Here is a 21,937-nt window from a genome sequence, read left to right as displayed (position 1 = left end):
AAAATTACAGTAAATATTGTAGCGTGAGGAAACACACCCTGACTAACAGTCAGACTGTAAGGAAGGACATATAAAGAACGTAAATAATAAATAACGGCATGACAGAAGTCGCCCAACAGCAACCTCACGTCGACTGGGTGGGGAGCTTAAGGACAGGGCTGAGCAGATGGGGAAGGAGAGGGTAGGGGTGGACAGGCCTCCTCCCGAGTGTGGTTCAAATAACAGCCACCTACTGGAGAAAAACCCAGTGCCCCATAACACCGAGGGTCACCTTCCCCTCTAGGACCACTGCACCTGCATTTGGTCACCAACGCTGAACCAACAGGCGTGCTTCAGGGCGCGCGCGCCAACAAAGAGACAAACACTTTGCAAGGGCAGCGGCGAGGGCAGGCGGAGTGAGGGCAGAGCCCCAGTGTGCGCCCGTATTTATAGGGCCCCAAACTGCCCGCGCAACGCCGCGGGACGCGCTGCGCAATTGTTTCTTTCTCCCCCGCCAGAAACATCCCCGCTTGTGATGCAAGCAGTGACCATAATTTACAGTGTCATAGGAAGGCAACGAATGAGAATCATTAAATATACGACGTTCCCGACGACGCTTCGACACCGCCATCTGCTGGAGGATACCGTGCCCCAGGCAACATGGGGGCCACCCCCCTGTCCAGGGCACGGCCCCTGGAACTGGACGCCGAGGACTTAACGGACATAACGAAGTCATCCTGGATTGCCGGCGGCAACGCCGAACCCAGGGCCTGTGGTGCGTACCGTTAGACGTAAACCTGCCGTCGTCATCGAGCTGATCTCGGGTCCTTGCTCCAACGCCGGCGTCTCCCTCCGACGAAGAAGAACAACAGACGACACAGGCGGACGAACGCTGAACTTACGACGTAGGAGGAATCCTTGCTACAACGGACGTGCAGGGCGCTTAAGACAAACACACCAGGCTACACTGGCCGGGCGGGAGCGCCTGGGAACCAACCTGTCGGCAACACCGGCCAGACGGAGGACATGGAGTAACGGTCCTGGCTACCCCCCAGGCAAGCAGGGCACGTGCCTGAGGGCCTGGACGGCGGAAAGCTTGAAATAACACACTGGGCAACACCGGCCAGACGTACGTCTGGGGACTACATGCCGGACTTACACCGGCCGACGGACGTCTGGGGACATCTTGATCGGCGCCACTCTGGGGAAGACGTACCTGGGGACTCCGGGACACCGAAGGGCCTGGGGCTAACACCCCGGGCAACACGGCCGGGCGAGACGCCCTAGGGCGACGTGCCTAGCAGAGAACACACCACACACGGCAAGGACCCCGTGGCCTACCAACCACGCTACCAACCATACTGTATATATACAGTATACAGTTATATTATACTATTATACCATTATAGTATTATATTATATATTATTACATATTATATTATACCAGCCGACAGACGTCTGGGGACATCTTGATCGGCGCCACTCTGGGGAAGACGTACTTGGGGACTCCGGGACACCGGAGGGCCTGGGGCTAACACCCCGGGCAACACGGCCGGGCGAGACGTCCAAGGGCGACGTGCCTAACAAGAGCACACCACACACGGCAAGGACCCCGTGGCCTACCAACCACGCGCTGCCACACGGCATGCTCAGGGCCTAGACGAAAAGGGGGAGGGGGGGGGGCCGCACACAGGGGCGGCCGTACGGGCGCAAGGCAGCCCGAGCCCCGACATGGGAAGCCGTGGCGCAAAGCCACGTGGATTAGCACCCAAAAGGGGACAGGAAGGGCGGGACACAGCCCAACCGTGCGCGCCACGGAACGCCGTGCCACGTGGCAGCACGACCAGGCGTGTGCCCCGTAGCAGGCCCGGGCGGAGGGCCGGACCTGGCCACGAGTCGTCACCAGGGGCGACGCTTGTCCGCTCAGGGAGACCCGACCCCTGGGGACATCCCAGGGAAGCCGGCAGACCGGCAACAGGGAACACCCGAGGGAAAAACAGGAAGGACGCAGAAGCACGCCCTGCCGGCCAGGCACGTGACGGTCCGGCAAGGCATACATGGGCCCCAAGGCGGGGCCCGCCATAGGGCCGCCCACGCCTGGCCACGTGCCGCCGCCGCCGAGAACATGCGCCCCGGGCGTAGGACCGAACCTGGCCACAATCCGTCGCCGACGGCGACACATGTCCTCGGACAAGGCGAAACCTGGCCCCCTGGGACACCCAGGGAACCCGGCGGTCCGGCGACAGGGAGCCCCGAAGGAAAGGCGGGAAGGACGCCGAGGCACGCCCAGACGACCAGACACGTGGTCGATGGCGGCGAGGGAAGGGCCCCAAGGCAGAGCACAAAGGGCGTAGGGCCCACCACGCCAGGCCACATGGCGACGCCGGCAAGGGCACGCCTGGCCGCCGACGGGGGGGCCCCGGGCAGGGCGCGCGCCTGGGCACGCCGCGCTGCGGGGCCCCTTGGACACGGACGGGCACGGCTGGACGGGGCCCCACATGAGAGGAGACCAAACGCAGGCCACTAGGGACGCGGCCCGGGGCACGCCGACCCTAAGCCAGCCACGCGACCAGCACGGCACGGGGGCGCCCGGCACAGGCCCAAGGAGGGCGCCCCAGCTCTCCGGGAACAACAGCAAAGAGCCCAAAGGACTAACTAAGGCGGCACACACGTACCGCGAGGGGATGGCGCTAGGCACACGCCGCACTGGGGGAGGACCTGACTAGAATTGAACAGAAAACCTCACCTTGGGTTTAAAAGTGTAGGGCAGGAGGGCCCTGCCGGAACAGTCTGGGGTGTCGAGGGCCCCAGGATGTCCGTGAGAGAGAGGTCAGGTACCGAGGCAGCTGGCGTGTTGTCCATCTCGTGCGAAGTCGGGCGGCCGGGGAGTGTTTGCGAGGGCAGCGGCGAGGGCAGGCGGAGTGAGGCAGAGCCCCAGTGTGCGCCCGTATTTATACGGCCCCAAACTGCCCGCGCAACGCCGCGGGACGCGCTGCGCAATTGTTTCTTTCTCCCCCGCCAGAAAAATCCCCGCTTGCGATCAAGCAGTGACCATATCTGATCTTAGAAAGAATGCCAACAGTTTTTGAAACTTTTTTTGATATATTTAGAATGTGACCCTGGAAATTCAGCTTGTGGTCGACGAGAACGCCAAGGAATTTGCCATCTAATTTGTTACAAATTTGGGTATTGTTTATTTTGAGATTTATCTGATTAGAGGATTTATTGCCAAACAGAATATAAAACGTTTTGTCAATGTTAAGGGTGAGTTTGTTGGCGGTTAGCCAAAGATGGACTTTCTCTAGCTCAGTGTTTACTGTGGCATTTAGAGCAAGGGGGTCAGGACTGGAGTAAATGAAGGTTGTGTCGTCAGCAAATAGAATTGGTTTGAGGTGTTGGGAGGCATTTGGAAGGTCATTAATGTAGATGAGAAAGAGGAGAGGGCCAAGTATGCTGCCCTGAGGAACACCAATGTTGATGGGTAGGGTGGGAGAAATTGTATTATTCACAGAAACATACTGGAGCCTGTCAGTAAGATAAGATTTGAGGTATTGCAGGGAGTGTCCTGTGACTCCATAATGATGTAATTTAAGAAGAAGGTTTTGATGGTTGACAGTGTCAAAAGCCTTACACAGGTCCACAAATAACCCAACAGGAAACTCCTTTTTATCAAGAGCTGCGTGAATTAAGTTAATCATACTAATAAGTGCATCGTTAGTGCTTTTTTGGGTCTGAAGCCATATTGACAAGAGCTAAGTATATTGTGTTTGGCTAGAAAAAGAGTAAAGCTGCTTGTCGATTAGTTTTTCGAATATTTTTGACAAGTTAGGCAGGATTGATATAGGTCTGTAGTTGTTAACATCTGAGAGATCACCACATTTGTGGACAGGCGTTACTCTTGCTTTTATTAGAATGTCAGGAAAGGTTTGGAGTTCAAGTGTTTTATTTTAAATATTTATTTTATTTTAAATATTTGTATAATATATTCAAAATGTTAATATATTTTAATATTATTTTCATTACTTTAATGGAACTCTGTCTATAAATCCAACATTATGTTTGTAAATCAACTATGTATTTACTTTCCTGAATAAATTTACTTTACTTACAAAGTTTATTATTATTTTTACAAATGTTATCTTCTTAATTTTCAATAATCTTTATTTTCCAATTATTTCTATCGATCTTTTATAACTTATCATTAAACAACATCACTTAAATGCATTTAAGATATTAAGAAAAACAGACTGTTTAACAAAAATATAGTAAATAGTAACTAAGTAATTATCAAAAGAAGGCACCAAGCTGGAAAGGCTATGTAGCACCATCAAAAGTGCGTGATATTCAAAAGGCGCTAAATATCACCAAGGATGCCAATATGAGAACAAAAGCGCATAAAGCGAACATCAAAGGTATCCGATTCACCAAGGATTCTATCGAGGGGACAAGTGACCGTGAGGGACAGTTAGGAAGCAAGACACATGCACGTCCTGGAAGTCCGGACATTCACAAGGATATGTATTACTGTAAGAGGGACAATGTAGTTTGGACAAAAAGGAGCAGGGCAGTGCTCCATTAAGTGCCCCGTGAGTTAAACGTGTTTAGCCAATCTGTAACTTCGCCAGAGCCGGTTCCGGTGGTAGGAGGAAGGCCATGGGGGAAGACACTATCCTTAAGAGCACGCAGCTTGTTACCAGTAACAAAAAACCAGCGATCCTGCCAACGGGCAAGGATTGAGGAATGAATAACTGGGTAGAAGTTGAATATAGTAAATTGTGCAAGCATTGCAGAAAAAAACGAGTTAAATGAGTGCAAGAGAATGGAATTACCATATTTACCATCAAATAGGAAAGGTAAATCTTGAAAATATCAATATTTTTATTGGTTTATATAAGAATGACTGCCCACAATATACAGATCTAGATTATTATAACATCTATAACAACATCAAAAATACATAATTCTTACACAAGCATAGAGCCATAACATCTTTAATAACAGCAAAATTTTTTACCCTAAAATTATTGACAAATTTAACAAAAACAAGTGTTCTTAATATATGCATCAATGTGTGACATTACATGCATTTGCCGTATAAAAGTTTTATTTTGGTGAACCAAAAACACACCAATTCTGCCTGTTTCAGCTGATTTAGTTACGCAAGTGTGTTTTCCTATGTGAATTCATCACAACAAACTCGGGTAGATTTGGTAAATCAACGAGGCAGTCACTTTTCAGGAAGACTATGAAATATAATAAAAATTTTGCCCCAAAGTCTATGACAAACACTTTCCTAGTACTGTAAAGCTAAAAATGCCAAAGACTCCAAAACCCCAGAGGGGAAAAATTATACTGTAAACTCAAATTGGAAGCTTTTTCTAACCACTAATATCTTGGTACTGTATATTAAAAAATTATATATACTTTGTATATATATAACTTTATATATATATTTTATATATTTGTTTATGTAATTTGAGCTGCCATCAACAGAGATGATTCCGTTAAAAATACTTCTAAAGCACTGTAGGTAAAATATTCTTTCTTAAATTAAAACTCAATTTCTCAGACATAAAGATCTTCATTGATATTTTGGTTCTGTATTTTCTTCTTAAATATCATATTTATATTCTACCTACAGTAATTAAATATGCATGGTTTCTTTCAAGCACTTATTGATGTACAGGGTATCCTGTAAGTTTGGAACACCATCACTCCTGACAGTATTCACTGTAGAAGTGTTGGCTGGAAGAGTTTCCCCTAGGTTGGAAATATACAAATGCCATTCACATTTTTAAGAGGGGGGAAAAAAGCTCAGCAAAAAACTACAGACCAATTAGCCTAACCTCACATACTTACAAGCTCATGGAGAGAATCCAAAGGGAGAGACTCATTCACCATCTCAGTGTATAATTTTGTAAAATCAACACAACATGGTTTTGTAAAAAATAAATCCTGCCAAACTAATTCACTCACAGTTTTGGGAACAGTAACCAACTACAGACAAAGGACTTCCAGCAGAGGTAGTGTACATGGAATATTCTAAAGATTTTGATAAAGTGCCACACTAAAGACATACATACCATCTGCAAGCACATAGAATCAAATGCAAAATACTATAATGGATAAAACAATGGCTAAAACAAAGAAAGCAAGGTTCCAACTTGGGGCCAACCCCCTTTTTTACTGTATTTTTTGTATTAATTTTATTAGTACTGTATTGTACATTAACGACATACAAGCCGAGAAAATCTCAATCACAAATCACATCAAATTTGCAGATGACATGATCTATGGTAAAGTGAGAAGTGAAAACAATATTCAGTCCTTGCAGAGTGATCTATATGAACTTCACAAATGGTCAGTAAACTAGCAAATGCTTTTCAATATTGATAAATGCAAGACCTTGCATGTAGGGCATAACACTGCACATTATAATAGCAAAACAACACAACTGTGCAGCAGATTGATAAAGAAAAAGCCCCAAGAGTTATTCACCCAGAGAAGGTTTTGGGAGTTGTTCTACTCCACAAACCCGTCTTAGGGCCAGGTTTGATGATCCACCAGACACTGAATGCTCCCCAGCAACCAAACCTTAGGAATAATATAACAAACCTTTAACTTCATGGAAAAGAAAATGGTTATTCAGCTGTACAATTCTTTGGTGTGCCCTGATCAGGACTATTGTATCCAAGCATGAAGACCTTACCCTCAGGACATACAGTATCTACTTTTGGAAAAAGTTTAACAGAGCCACAAAAATCATCCCAGAACTAGGTCAACTCTCATGCCAAGAAAAATTTTGAGTCTTAGCACTAACAACACTACAAACTAGACAGGACAGGTCAAATCCCAAAAGAACTTTAAAAATATGGACAATTAGAAGGTAGGACAAAGAGAAACAGCTTCAAGCTCAACTAGCTACACTGTAGGCCAGAAATGGGAAGTTTTTTTTTATCCAAATACAGTAGTAAACCCATGGAATCACCTACTCACCAAAGCCAAGACATTACTTCAGTCGAAATCGAGCTGGAAAAAACGCTCAGGAATAACGATGGGATGTTTTGATAAGCCTCTAGCCTCCTGTCCCTATTGAGGCTACTAAAGATGGTGGCCCTCAGGTAAATTTGGGTAAATAGCTTACAGTATTTGCATTAGTGTAGAAAATCACAATGGAGGACATATTGAAAACACTTAAAATATACTGTACAGTATAATAAATAACAGCCAATTTCATAATTTATTTGTCCTATGGTTCAAGTTTTGAGACACCCCTGTATAACTTCATGTTCTGGGCAAGTACCAGAATTTATTTTTATTAATAATATTTTTGTACATTATTTTAATATACACACTGTAATAATATTTTCAAACTGAAGGTGTCATTCTGATGACACCTTCAGTTAAATTAGGTTCCCAGGTCAGAAGTCTTAAGAAACTCACTAAATTTAATGTCTTCTAGTTTTTAAAGATCTTCAAAAGTCAAAAAATTTACTAATGCCAATATATTACAAAATTGACTACCATACTGCTTTTTTTTTTTATACCAAATATCTTTCAGAAATTTTTTTTAAGGATGGTCATATTTTATCAATACTGTACAGTTATTTGAATCAAGGAATATTACAATTCTTAAAATATTTTTGTACAATATTTCTTTAGGAATGTGGAACTGCTGATATATTTTACGTTTAGTGACTTATGAGTAATTATCAAAAGAAGGTGCCAAGTTTAGAAGATATTTAGCACCCTTCATGATATAGAATATTACAAAATTCCTAGATACCATGCAGGATACCAATATGAGAGAATAAAGACAAGACGAGCAATGTCAAGGGTATCAGATTCACAAAGCATTTTATCGGGGACAGAATATGCAAAGAAGCATTGGGAAAGCAAGATTTTGAAATATCCTAAAAAGCAGGACATTCTAGGAAGAGTTGGATAGCTGCTTATGAACAACAACTATAGTAGGTACTAATGAAAAGAAGGCACCAAGCCGGGAAGACTATGTAGCACCATCATTATCACTGGGTATTCAAATATCACTTAGGATGCCAATACAAGAACACATAGACATAAGGTGAGCAATATGAAAAGCATGGTATTCATCAAGGAGACTATTGAGACAAATGACCCTGAGGGACACTAGAAAAGCAACACACATTATCATCCTGAAAATCAGGACATTCGACAAGGAAGTGCACGACTGTAAATGGAACACTGAAGTTCGGACAATAAAGAGCAGGGCAGTATTATATTACATTGCCCATGAGTCAAGCAAGTGGCCAATATGTAACCTAGAGAGAGCCATTTCCCACCATCTATTTTGGTGGTACGAGGAAGGACAATGGGATAAGTTACCTTTAAGGGGCAGGGGTCCTCCAAAATATTCGTCTCCAAATATGAAATATCGTATAAAATGTTAATCAAATCTAACATTATTTGGCATCAGCGTTATTAGGATCAAATTTTCACATGTTAAGAAATGGATTTTAAATTAATTAAAAAAAAAAAAGTGCGCAACCGGTAATTATGATGACAATAACACCACCTAGTTAGTGTAACTCTTGGATAATGATAAAGAGATGCAAGCACCTGTCCTATGTACAAGAACAATAGTAGTAGTAAGTAATAGTAAGGAGGGTCCACAAAGTGGGTATACAGCTGGTGCCTTCTAGGATTGCTGAGTGCCTCCTGGAGGGAAAAATTTCACACAAATTTTGAGACACCTTCAAAAATTTTAGTTTCCGATCGATTCTCACCATTTTTACATGTGTGCAAAGTTCTTGGTTCTATGGTATCCTTAAAAGTGTTTATTCATAAACCATAACTTAGGGAGTTACTGTACACATATTTTGTGTCTAAATTTTGTGCACATTTTGAAGGTCACGTTGAATTTTTTTACAGTAAACTATACTCTCAAACTAGATTCTATATTTATGAAAATGAACGTTATATGGCATTCTAAGCCCAAAATGAATAAAATAAAAATGGTGAAATATTAAATTGTGAACTTGATTTAAAAGTGTGAAATTTTTCAATGTTTTAAAAATAAATTTTTGTGTTTGTTTTCCTGTTCATGTTGTGATATTGATCCACTGGAAAAATTTGGAGCATTTACCATGTAGATTATGCACAAAAAATCTGAGCGTGTTTGAGAAAGTTGAGAAATCAAGGATCTGGCCTCTTAAGAGTGCCAAAGTAACCCCAGTTACCTGTAACCAATGACACTGCCAATGGTTAAAGATTGAAGAATGACTGGGTAGAAATCGGAATAAGGAATGCCTTATTGGAAGATAGGACAAGTGCAGATGGCCTCCTTAGTGTAAGTGACTGCTCTTTCATTCAAGGTAATACCAAGGAGGCTGGGAACCCAAGCAAAACTCAATTGTCTTAAAAATGCTAGATGAGAAACAGCCAATATTGGATTTCAACGACCAAAGGATGCAAGGGTTTAAACGACTCAAGATCAATGAGGGCACTGTATGAGTCAACCACAATGACAAAGGAACAGTGACATCAGAAAAGTAGCTGATGAAGAGCATACAAAATTGTATAAAGTTCAACAATGAAGATGCAAGTCTTTGGGAGAGGCCCCACAGAAAAGGGGAAGTTGTGGCAACCCCCAAAAGCCCAGGGAGTGAGCAGTTATCATGACAAGGCAAAATTTTGAGGGGAATGCATATACAATGCCTGAATAGAAGCAGGAGGAGGGGGCCGAGGTAACGCTTCATCGACCCCAGGGAGTTGTTGGTGAGCCCCCACAGGTGAAACTCTTGAGGGGGTTCTGCTATAGTAAGGTCTTCATATGAGATGATCATGTGATCTTACAATTTAAACTGATTCATAATATTTATCTGAAGAGATCTTCAAACACTTATTATTAATATGAGACTCTTATTTTGGTCAAGTCATCTGTATCTGACCTCTATGATAATGTATACCAACTTTCTCAGCTATGCTCCAATACAGCGATTTCTTTGTGTATGCCTCTTAAACATATTCCTTAGTCCAGTATAGCTGTCTAGCTTTATATTTTCCAAAGAACCTTCAGGCTGTGTTGTGAAATATAGAATGACAAAAATGTAATAAAATAACTGAACTAATTTAATCTAATCTATATAATTTAAAGTCTAATATGAGAATCAGTAACTTATGCTGAACACAGCAAAATACCTTTACAGTACTACACTCTACTGTTAAATTATTACTTTCTTTAAGCAAAACCTATACTGACAACTCCACTTCCACACACATTTTGTGTTTTATACAGGGTCTATTGTTCATCTGAAAATGCATGCTTATTTTTTTTTTTTTTTATCTTTTCCACAGCAATCTTCAATTTATTACATTACCTGGTACAGTAATTTACCTATTTCAATTTAATATATTTGAACCATTAAACTTTCCAATGTTTTTATTCTGTATAATATTCTTCCACTTCACTATGTACCTGAAAATTTTTATTTCTTCCACCGATATTGCACAGTTTAAGAATCGTTGTAGCTCTCACTTTTTTACCTTATCAGCCTCACAATTTAATATTTATGCATAAAAATTGGAGCATGGTATTCGTAATGCAGGGTTCATTTATATTTCATTAAAACACAAAGAATAATGCAGAATTATTTAACTAAATACAGTACTGTACTATACTTGCTTTCTAATTGCCAGTACGACACCAAATTTTTGCTAATTTTCAGTACTATCACCGAGGCAATTAAAAAAAAAAAAAAGAGTACAGTATTTCAATTAAAATCTGTCAGTTGTAGAAGACTATACACTGCCTCCTGAGTTTGTTCTACAGTGGGAACTTTGAAAGGGCTCTTTATAGGGCTCCAGGAGGCTGTAGCTGTTCCCTCAATAACTGGGTGCTGTGGCTGCTCTTGAATATCCACCAAGTGATCTGCAGGTTGACTGGACTGAAGTAGCTCTTGTTGTTGTTGATTAGTTGCACTTGCTCAGCATGGTCTGTGCGGATGTGCTCCAGCACTTGAATCTTCTTACCATAAATCTGGCCACACTCTTCACACTGAAAAAACAGGCCTGTTGCCCAAGTGAATTTTCATATGATTGGCCAGCCTTCTTAGAGCATTAAATTTGCGACCAAATTGGGTACACTCACAGTCTGCCTTTGTCACTTTCTTTTCACCATGAGAGAACTTTACATGATTTTCCAAGGTTTCACGAGTTTTGAATCTTCGTCTGCATTTATAACACTCATATTTTTCATTGGCCCGTAGGTATCGTAAGTATGGTCCCTTATTCTTTTTCTTCTTTGGTGGTTCATTAGAACTTGTTTCAATTGAACTGACTCCAGTTCCTTTTTCCTTGGTTATGTTTTGTATCTAAATGGAATTTTAATTTAAATGCTGAAAAGAAAACTTTGTAACACTGTGAACATATTGCTACATTAGCTGCTTCTCTTTCTTCTCACTATGTTCTAAAATATGACTACGAAATTCATTTGCTGTAACACTAGAAGAACCACAGGCTTACAATTAAACATATCTATATCTTCATGATTCTGGTTAACACGGTGTAAAAGTAAGTGATCCAAAGTGTAAAAGTGAATATTGCAAGTCTGCAAGCATATTTCAAGTCTCTGACAGATTTTATTTTGTGTGTAATCTCACGTGTTTTTTGTATGCATCCATATTCGTTAGTTTATGGTCACAAAATGGACACTCAAATGGATGGTGATCACGATGTTTATTCATATGATCAAAAAGCTGATCTTTAGTGGTAAAGTCTAACTGACATATAGTGCACATGGGGGAACGCTGAGTATGCATTTGTTTTCTGTGAGTTTCAAGTGCTTCCTTGCTGGATAGTTGAACTTGGCAATCACCACACTTTTCCTTTAATGTACCCATATGTCCCTGCATATGAGAAAAGAGAGCCAACATGGTAGGGGCACGAAACTGACACACATTACACCTCTTTACTAATGATCTTGCTAAAATACCAGGATTTGGTGGCCGTAAATCAATCATTTGCAAAAACTCCTCCTCTGTGCAACCAACACTGGTCTTGTATCCTCCTCTTCATCCCCTTCTTCACTGGTTCTCTTTTTTACCCTTTTTCCGTTTGCCCCTTACTGTAAGTTCCTCATTCAAATCAATTTCATCTTGATTACTGGAGAATCTGGATGGAACTTTAGCAGAGAGAACTTCCATAACACTCTGGGTAAAAATCTGCCGAATAGCACTGCTGCTCAGTTGTGCTCCCCTTTTTCTTGAATTGACTGTCCAAAGAGTTGTTTGTTATATTTATCTTCACCAATCTGGAATAAAGAAAACAAACTTGAAACATTTGCCAATAAAGACTAAATTATTTGCCAATAAAACATTTACCAATAAATACTAAATATAAACAGAATAGTAAAATTAAACAATGTCTAAACCATGTTTTTTGTTCTCCTGTAAGCAAGAAAAATATACAGAAGTGTCCCAAGCTCGTCAACGTTGATATTTTAGATTCAGCTACTTAGATTCATATGAGTACTAGTACAGGAGCGGGGCTGTAACTCATCGACTTTAGACAGTGCATATACTGTACGCTATTGTTAGTAAGCTCACAGTGCAAGTTTCCTTTTGGCTTACCTCACGACCACTCTAACTACAGTACAGTACTGTAAATATCAGTACTACACTTGTAACACGATGACAAATGAGACACAAATGAACTAATTACAAACATTTTTAAACACAAATGTAAATTGCTTAGCTTAACCCTTAAACTGCGCAAAATGTCATATGATGTGTGACATCAAGCTCAGTTCTTTAAATTTTCTGAATCTCTTTCAAATGTTTTGTGCATAATCTACTAGGAAAATGCTCCAACTTTGTCCAAATGATACCAGTGTAACTTGAAAACAACAAAATAAAAAATTCTAAAATTGAAAATTGAAAACTTCCGATTATGAAATCAGCTGCAAAAATATAAAATATCACTAACTGTTCATTTGGTGTTATTATGCTCTCAGAATAGCATATGATTTTTATTTTCATATATTTAGAATATGGGTTTTCAGTATAGTTTACTGTAAAAAAAAACCAGCGTTGAATGCAATAAAATGCCATTTTCTGGGTGAACCCCGGAGGCTCCCTGGAGCTTATCGGGCTAATGTATGTTTGTCGACCAAATTGTATTTTTGCTGTTTTTCTGCCATGTTCCCCCTTTTTTATTTTTATATTGTCTCAACACATTTTATACTTTAATCTCAATTAGTATTAAGTTTTAGTCTTTAGTGTTTTTCCTGCCCGAAACGCTCTGCATAATAGTGGCTTTAAGCATTGTATGTACTAGTTCACAGTACAAATACTACTGCAAGAACATTTGGTTTGAGTCAGCAAATTTTCATGTTACGGTATGAGTACATGCATGCATAATAGAGTAGATAAGTAACTCACCTTTTCATCTGAAGCCTCACTCTTCAAAGCAGCACCATTTTTGGGGAAGGCTTTGATGAGTTGGTTCATCTTCTTACCTAGCATTGCACAGGCACTACACAGAGCATGCACACCCAGCACACTTTTGGAACCTCGAGTAAAAGTGGTAGAGCGTGGATTACCTTTGACAGTTACAATCCCTCGGCACACTTTGGAAAAGAGACTTTCAAATGGGGTTGAAACAAACTGGCCTTTCTGTTTAAAGTAGAGCCTGACTTGCTCATTAGTTTCAATATCTGGTTGGTAGGGAGACGGCTTCAAGCCAAGACACAGCTTTCGGTCACGAGACAGACAGTGGAACAAGTGGTTGATATCATTGGCTGTGGCAAGCTCCCCTGTTCGTATTAATCGGCTAAACCCTCTTAAGAAATAAGTGACAGAAGGGTCATTCCTGTACACAGCTTTAAATGATATATCTATCATTACTTCACCATCTACATGATAAAAATCAGACATTCTCTTAACCTCTAACCAACTTTCATTATTAAACTGTGTTATCATACCTTGAACTCTATTATATTCTGAGGCATATTCTGTGAGATATTTCCAAATTTCAAGTGAAGTCAGTCTAGCATTCATATCTGTAGGAGCCGAGTGAAGCTGAAGTGGTAATATATCTTCTCCATTATCATAATTGTCAAAATCATCTATATCAGTCTCTGAAGCATTACAACTAGGGCTCATCTGAACAATTAACCCACTTTCATAACCTAAGTTACTGATGTGACCATCTTCAGATTCACTCTTATGTAAATCATATGAATGATCAGAATCAGGTTCTTGCTTTATTCTGGGTTTTAAGCCTCGTGGCAGGGCAGTGTACTCCACTTGGAACCTGGGTTGCTGTCTTCCCTTACCTCTCGCTACTCCTCTTCCCCGTCCTCGTGGTCTCCCTCTTTTTATTACTGGTGGTTTGACTTCCAAAGGAGTTTCATCTTTTATGCACAAGGGTAACAAAGGTTCAATATTTTCTGTGGGGAATAAGCGCACAATAGTTACAGGAATCCTATCCTCCCCTTGAATTTCAAAGGTCCTTTCTCTCTGAGCTCCAAGAGGCTTTGTTACACGAGAAAGCTTTCTATATTGTTCTATTGCCTTTTTGCTAATGCTAATATTTTCACCATCGCTAAAACTGATTGACACCACCTCGCCCCCATTAATACCTTGACTTTCTCCTGTGACACTTATTCCACCATCTTCTTTTGGGGGATCACATGGTGGAATAAGGCCTGGAATTTTAGCTATTGCTTGCAATAACTCTTCTCCTTTCAGCTCTTGCCCCGAGGCATCTCTTGATACAAATTTGACTTGCATTAACTTCGTTCTCATTATCTCTCTGTCCTTCCCTTCAAGCTCCACTGTAACTCTTTCAACCACTGCTTTCAGAGGGCCATAATATTCAGTTTTTCTTCTGTATTCATCAATGACGGATTTCTGCAAATTCACAACATTATTGCCATCTTCCAACAGTATTATCTCATTCAGGTCCTGATGAATTTTAGTCTGCTTCTCCTCTACATTAAGAACAATTTGCTCCTGAGATGATGCAGGCTTATACACAGCAACTCTTGTGTCTTCTGTTAATATAAAAATATAATGTAACACCAAAAAGGTTAAATCATTCAAGTGCTGTAAAGTAAACAATGCCTGTACTGTATTTGTTAATCTACATTATACATTTCCCAACATGCACTTCATGAAGATGTACACAGCTAAACTTTCAAAACACCTACTCTTCATGCTTTTAAATGTTCAATCAGAACCAAATATAATACAGTTCTTAAAATTGTTGTTGAAATATTCTATATATTCATTCAATATACAGTACAAATAAAATTTAAATGAAAAGATATTGTTTCAAAGATAGAATATATGAAATAATGTATACATAACCACTCACTAATAAATTAATTATTATTGATAATGTGTTGCTGTTTGCTCACCGACATTTTGGACGTGAGAAGAACCTGTATGCTTTATTGTGACCTCTAATGTTGGCAGTTTGACCAGATCGGGGACACCACTTGCTAACATACCTTCTTTCTCATCCATGACATTCACCTCACCGTGCTCACCTGTAGGATTCAATACTGGTTGTCTAGCCATGTACTCTTCATCTTAAATTTACATGACAAAAGGTCTCTAGTGAATTATTTCTAATACACAACAAATCAATGATGAATATTTGTTAGAAACAATACTACACAGTACTGTATACTTAAACATATTACCGAGTGGCAGATGATGTCAGGAAAAATGTCAACATTTTGTGCCTGTGACAACTCGTATGGTGCACTTTACAACTTTTTCACGAAGCAGCTCTACTGATGATGATGATGATAATAATAATAATAATAATAATAAATAATAATAATATTATTATTATGCTTAATTACAGTGTTGAATATAATGAAACAACTTTGGTAGGTTCCTTCAGTAGCTTCACAAGCTACTCACTAGGGTAGTTCCAATCTTACAGTACCTCACCTGGCTCTTATGAGTCATGAGGACCTACTGAGGACAAGAACTAGAATCTGGTCCCTTTAATAAGAGGCAAGGGGAGGTTTGAGATATAAAATCACTCCAAGCTGAAAGAAGATGCTAACAAAGTTTCAAGAAACCAAAATGAGCAACTACATGCAGAAAATAGTAACTAATGCAAACTATGGATATACTAATTGTCCAGAAACATACATTAGTTAGTGTAGCTAACTAGTGATTGGAATTGGCTAACAAGTGTATGTTCATAGCTGTCAGAATTGCCAATGTCTTTTTCCAGGAACCTGCTTGTTTTTGGGGTGTTTACCTTTCTCTCAGTTTTTCCTGTTGGTTTAGGTTGATCTGGTATCTTCAGACTCACTTACCTCTAATGAGTGGACCATATTCTACTTCTGGTCTCCGGTAGATGCTGGCGACATCAATTAGTATTATTCATATTTTCCCAAGAAGGTAAATGTCTCCTCTCCCCGTGAAAGTTACAATTTACAAGATGATAATGATGATAATGATTTAAAAACCAACAGAAGAGAAAATGTTACATTTTACACCATACATAATAAATTATTTTAGTATTAATTTCTTACGACAAAACTTACCATAGAAAAGGTATAAACTGCTTTAAAACTTTCAGAAATACAAAACAGGACATAAATCTTGTGAAAACAATAAATTTATCTTAAAATAAAAATGTCCTATAAAATTAAACAATTAAAGTATTATCAACTTAATACATTTTATAGTATTTGCATCTGTTGAAAGATTACAATTAAATGAATATGAATGGGTTACTTTATCCAGCGCCCCACCACAAAAAATGTTCAGTTCTGTTATGACATCAAGAATAAGGTTATTTTGATCAGTGACTAAAACTTACCGGTACTAGCTGTTAACATATCATCAGCATTGGAAACAAAACTATGGTCTCCAGCAGCCTGTGTCTTCTGGCAATTAACTCCCAAGTTATCCTTCTCATATTTTATATCTAAAAAAGTACAGACGATTCATGATTAGATCGATGTTTTTGAATTTACTAAATGTGACAGAATTAGATTTTATAATAATGACATATTATAGTATTAGATATGTAACAAGATTAGTTATTGTGCTTGGCTTAAAAAAACAGCGGTGAATGTAATGAAACACCATTTTCTGGGCGAGACCCGGAGGCTCCCCGAAGCTATACTGAGCTGAGCTATACTGATGGGTATCTATTGGACCGTGGTAACAGTCGATCAATGGAGTTCTAGGCCTACTGGGGACCAGCGCTGGAACCTGGCCCCCTCAGAGAGGCACGAGGAGCAATGGCCTATAGACATCCCCGTGTAATTTGAGGAAGTCTGCCATTTGCAGGATTGTAATATATCTGCCATCTACCAGGTCAGGCACCCAGAAAGGTAGGAATTCTAAAACAAACTACAGCTGGTTAAAAATTGCAAACCGAAAGCTGAACTAGCGAGCAGAACTCCTAAATCAAAAACAAGCAAACAAGCATGACGTCACCACAGCTGCCACGATGCTGTCTGCAAAACTCCCCCCTCCCCGAGAGGGGGGAAAGGGGAGCCCCAGACCTCTTTGCACCAGCTACCCAATCTCTGTTCAAAGGCTAAATATCAAAAACGTGAAAAACCGCTGACCAGAGGGAGGGAGGGATGCTTGGGAGCCTTTGGGTCTCGCCCAGAAAATGGTGTTTCATTACATTCAACGCTGGTTTTCTGTGGAGAGCCCCTTCTGCTTCCTGGAGCAACCTAACCAAAGATAAAGGAAAAGAGAGACTTAGCCGGGAGGCAGCTGTCACTCGTTCCTCAACTCGAAGTCGAGACAACTGGCTGCAACCTGCAACCCAAAGCTACACATGCCCGAGAAGAGTCAGGAACATTAACGAGGTACCGTGTGGCCAGGACCTTGCTCAACCTACAAAAACCCCATGCCTGAATGTCAGAACAGGACATATTACCAAAAACAGAAACCAAAGCCACGAACTAACTTATGTCCATGGCATGGGAATAGACCGCAGGCTGGCTGGATCGAATAACCCTGCGGACGACCTGGGAGACCCGCACCCTGTAACAGAGAAGAAAGGAAACCGGGTCCACCCAAAGCACGTCCCCTGCCATAGAGGCCATGGCGCGCAAATAACGGCAAAGAGCCTCAACCGGACACAAAACATGATGCATCCCGGGTCAAACCAACCAAGCATCAACAACCCAAGGACCCATTCGGAAAGCAGCAGTCTCATTCTTTGCCAGAAAAGAAGGAAACGGCTAAAAAATGAATAAAACGACCACCAGGACCGAAAGAGCAGAAACTCCTGCGCCAGAGGAGAGCATGAAGCTCCCGACCTGACCCCCCAAGAGGTCAATGCCAACAAGAAAAAGAGACTTAGAAAAACAGTTCTGAACCAAAGGGGCCACCATGAACTGTGGAGAATAGAGAAAGGAGAGCACCCGGTCTAACAACCAAGACGGTTCAGGCGGAGCATGAGCAGGCCGGAGGTGAAACATCTGAGAAAGCTTGTGGAACGGAGCAGAAGTGACATCCACCCCAAACGCAAGCTGAAGCAGCTCTTCCAGTGCTGCACGATACAACGCAACAGTATATGTATTCGGCATAAGATGACAGTCCTGAAACAACCAAGAGAGAAAGGACAAAAGCAACCCGATCAGAAATCGAAGACAATCTACGAAGAGACAAAAAGTGCTGAAAGGACTGCCAGGAAACTTCATACTGCAGCCAAGATGAGACTCACAGGTGGGACACCATTAATGAAGCCACCTGATCACCCTACAAGTGGTGATAAATCTTCATAAAAAAGACCAGACGCAAAGAGCGAAGAAGATCGAACCAGCCACGTATCAGACCAGACCGATCCGCTGAAGGAGGTGGAGCCGCAGGAAGACCCCTCGGGTTCGGACACCAAACAAGCAGCACCTGAAACCAAGGCTGGGCTTGGTTTCTGGGCAACACCAAGGGGCCAATAGGATTACTCTTCCCTGGTTAGTTTCCAAGCGAGCCAGAACCTAGAGCAACAACCGAACTGGGGGGGGGGGGGGGAAGAAGTACTGTACAGGTAACCCCACCTCGACCAGTTCAGCCGAAAGGCATCGACCCCGACAGCCTCGCAGTCGGGGAAGGGCACCACATGTACCAGAAGATGCCTCGACCAGGCCGATGCGAAGAGGTCAGCCTCCAGGCGCCCGAACATCCGGCAGAGCCAAAGGAACACGTCATTTTCAACTGTCCATTCCGTGGACAGGGGAATGAAATGAGACAGGTTGTCCACTAGGACATTGGACATTCCCTGGTGTCCAACAGTTGCACAGAACTGAAAAACCCGAATGGAAGCTGGCGACGCAGCAGCCGATGGAAGGCTCCTGTTATCTGAACCCAGTGATCGCGACATCGGTGGAAGGGATGTTCCTGAAGGAACTAGAACAGCCACCGAAGCCAGATCCGACCCCACGGGAAGCCAAAAACAGCCAAAGGTGGGACCGCAGCCGCAGCAACACTACGGGAGGGAGAGACAAGGTTAGTGGTCCGAGAGTCCCCACACAAGACCCAGCCAAGTCCAAACCTGAGAGGGAATGAAATGGGACTTCCTCCAGTTCATCTACAACCCAAAGCAGGCAAAACGGGAAAGAACCAAATCCCTAGCAAGCAAACACACAGACTGGCTGGGAGCCCAGACCAGCCAGTTGTCCAGGTAAGCCAGAACCCGAACCCCTAACAGATACAAACGGGTCACCACGACCTGGATAAGGCGTGTGAACACGCGAGGTGCCAGATTCAAGCCGAATTGAAAGCAACGAAAGCGGTAAGCCTTTTGCCCCACGACAAAACTGAGCCAGTCCTTGAACTCTGGATGAATCAAGTTTCAGAGCTGGAAAACAGGTGGGAAACCCACCTGAGTGACACCATCGTTTCAATCATGCCCAAGCGAACCCATTCCAGGATGACCGAACAGAGCACAGGGGAAGAAGCCTACCCTGCCAGCCCCGATCCCCCCCCGAAGGAGGAGGAGCCACCGAATGCCACCGTAGGCTGGAGAAAATGACCCGAATTGGCCATGAATCGTGGGACCAGGCAAGAGCAAACAGCACGAGCTTCCCCCCCATCACCCCATCAACTGGGCAAACTGTGAAAGGGCCGACGACCCTTATGAAAGCCCGAATGACGCTCAGAGAGATCACTGTGCTGACCAGATGCCAACGACTCTGCAGGAGGGTCCGGCCCCGAATCTGGCACAACTGGCTTACGACGACTGTAGAAACCCCGAGCCCTGGCACAACCCTTCCAGGCAGGACCACCCTGGCCCCCCTCCCCATAGAACAACTTCAACAAGGCAGCCGATGCCTGAGCCGCTGAGGCAAGCGAACTGGATGCAGGCCTGGAACCTAGCTCCTCCACATCCTCCTCGAGCCAGTCCGAAGACAGCTCCAGCAGGGTAAAAGAAGCACAAGACCGAAGCCAAGTGCCCATGGCTGCACAAATCCTCGGCCAACAGGGATGCCGAAAGGGAGGGAACCTGCATGTGAAGCTGCACCTGGCCGACATTATGAGGAAACACAGAGGCAAACCAAGTACGCATTAAAGTGCTCAAACTCGCCCCCAGGTAAACCGGGTCCGACAGAATGCATGCCACACCCCTCAATGAAAAGAAAGGGCAATCTGCCAGCCAGGAAGACTAGAGCACCTCGAAAAGCACTCAGTAAGGAAAAGAGGAGCCAAACTCAAAAGAAGAAGGAACTTCTATCGAGGCATAATCTGGGTCTTGCAGGAGGCAAGCCGCAAGGGTCTCCCGCACCTCCCTCGGCAAGATGCGGGAAGCTGAAAACCTCCGGAAAAAGAGGAACCGAGAAACCCAAGGGAACCTGGAACCGAACCCATATCAAACTCGTAAAGGGAGAGGGGGATAGAAAAATCCCTCCCCTGTAACAACAAGCCCCGTGCTGAGGGTACCAACACCTAAGTGGGGTCAAACGGGGCCCAAGGCCCCCCAAGTCAACTCCTCCCCAGCCGCGGGATCCTTCACATCAGGACCCAGAGCCAAGCCGTCCTCCAAACCCTCTGCCTCTGGAGAAAAGGCAGAGTCCACTGGAAAAGCAGGGTCGAAGGGGGGGCCCGTTGGCATGACCCAAAAGCCCTGGCAGGAGAAACAGGTTTGAATGCCTCCACCGCCGATCCGGAAGGGGCAGTCCCCAAAGCCGCCCAAGTCTCACCACCAAAAAACCCTGCATCGACTCAAAAACCCTCAGACGTTTGGGGGCCACGAGCAGGAGGGGATGGGGTGGGGGGAACAGGGTTCCCTACAATTTGATTATAGGTTACAGGGAATCTAATTCGATTATAGGTCTCTATAATTCAGTTATAAGGACCCGATTCCGGGTCCCTTTAACCAAAGCAGGGCAGCTGTGGTGCACCCGGAACCAACCAACCAATGTGCACCAACCTAGCACATTGTGGCAACAATGTGCCACAATGGTATGATAGTCTCTTGATCAGAAAATTTAGTAGCAAGCTCAGTTATGTGAAAACTAAAAAATAATTCTGGTTTCTGGGTTAATGCAATGTTAAACAATATTAAATTTATTGCACCAGATACCAATAGTATATTAACATGTTATAAAAGGTTAAAATTGCTAATGTTGGAAGGAATTAGGGGAAGGGTGTAGGACTAATGTAAAATGGGAAGGAGAAAAGGACTAATGTCAGAAGAGGAGAGGGAGGGAAGAGAAGGGAAGGAAGGACCGATGTAAGATGAGAAATGGGGGCAAAGGGGGGGGGGGGAAGGCAGGGGTTAAGGAGGAAAGGGAGCAGCCACAAGGTGGGTGCCTAAATAGAGTAGACTATAAATACATAAGACTTATAAACAAGTAAATTGTGATTTACCATAAAGTGACTCACAACTGGGTTACCAAAATGATGGCCACCAATAAACTATGGAAAAGTAAAGTTGTAAAGAAAGCGCAACCATTTTGTTTTGTCGTTGACAGAAAACTTGTGTA

The 21,937-nt window shown here is 42.8% G+C and overlaps 1 pseudogene; it reads right to left on the bottom strand.

The window, feature by feature from the left end:
- Positions 1 to 9,191: 9,191 nt before the first annotated feature.
- LOC138367866 (uncharacterized) lies at positions 9,192 to 19,338 on the bottom strand (annotated as a pseudogene).
- Positions 19,339 to 21,937: the final 2,599 nt, after the last annotated feature.

This window comes from Procambarus clarkii, chromosome 23 (assembly GCF_040958095.1).
Source record: "Procambarus clarkii isolate CNS0578487 chromosome 23, FALCON_Pclarkii_2.0, whole genome shotgun sequence".
Lineage (NCBI taxonomy): Eukaryota > Metazoa > Arthropoda > Malacostraca > Decapoda > Cambaridae > Procambarus > Procambarus clarkii.
This window is presented reverse-complemented; position numbering and strand designations above follow the sequence as displayed.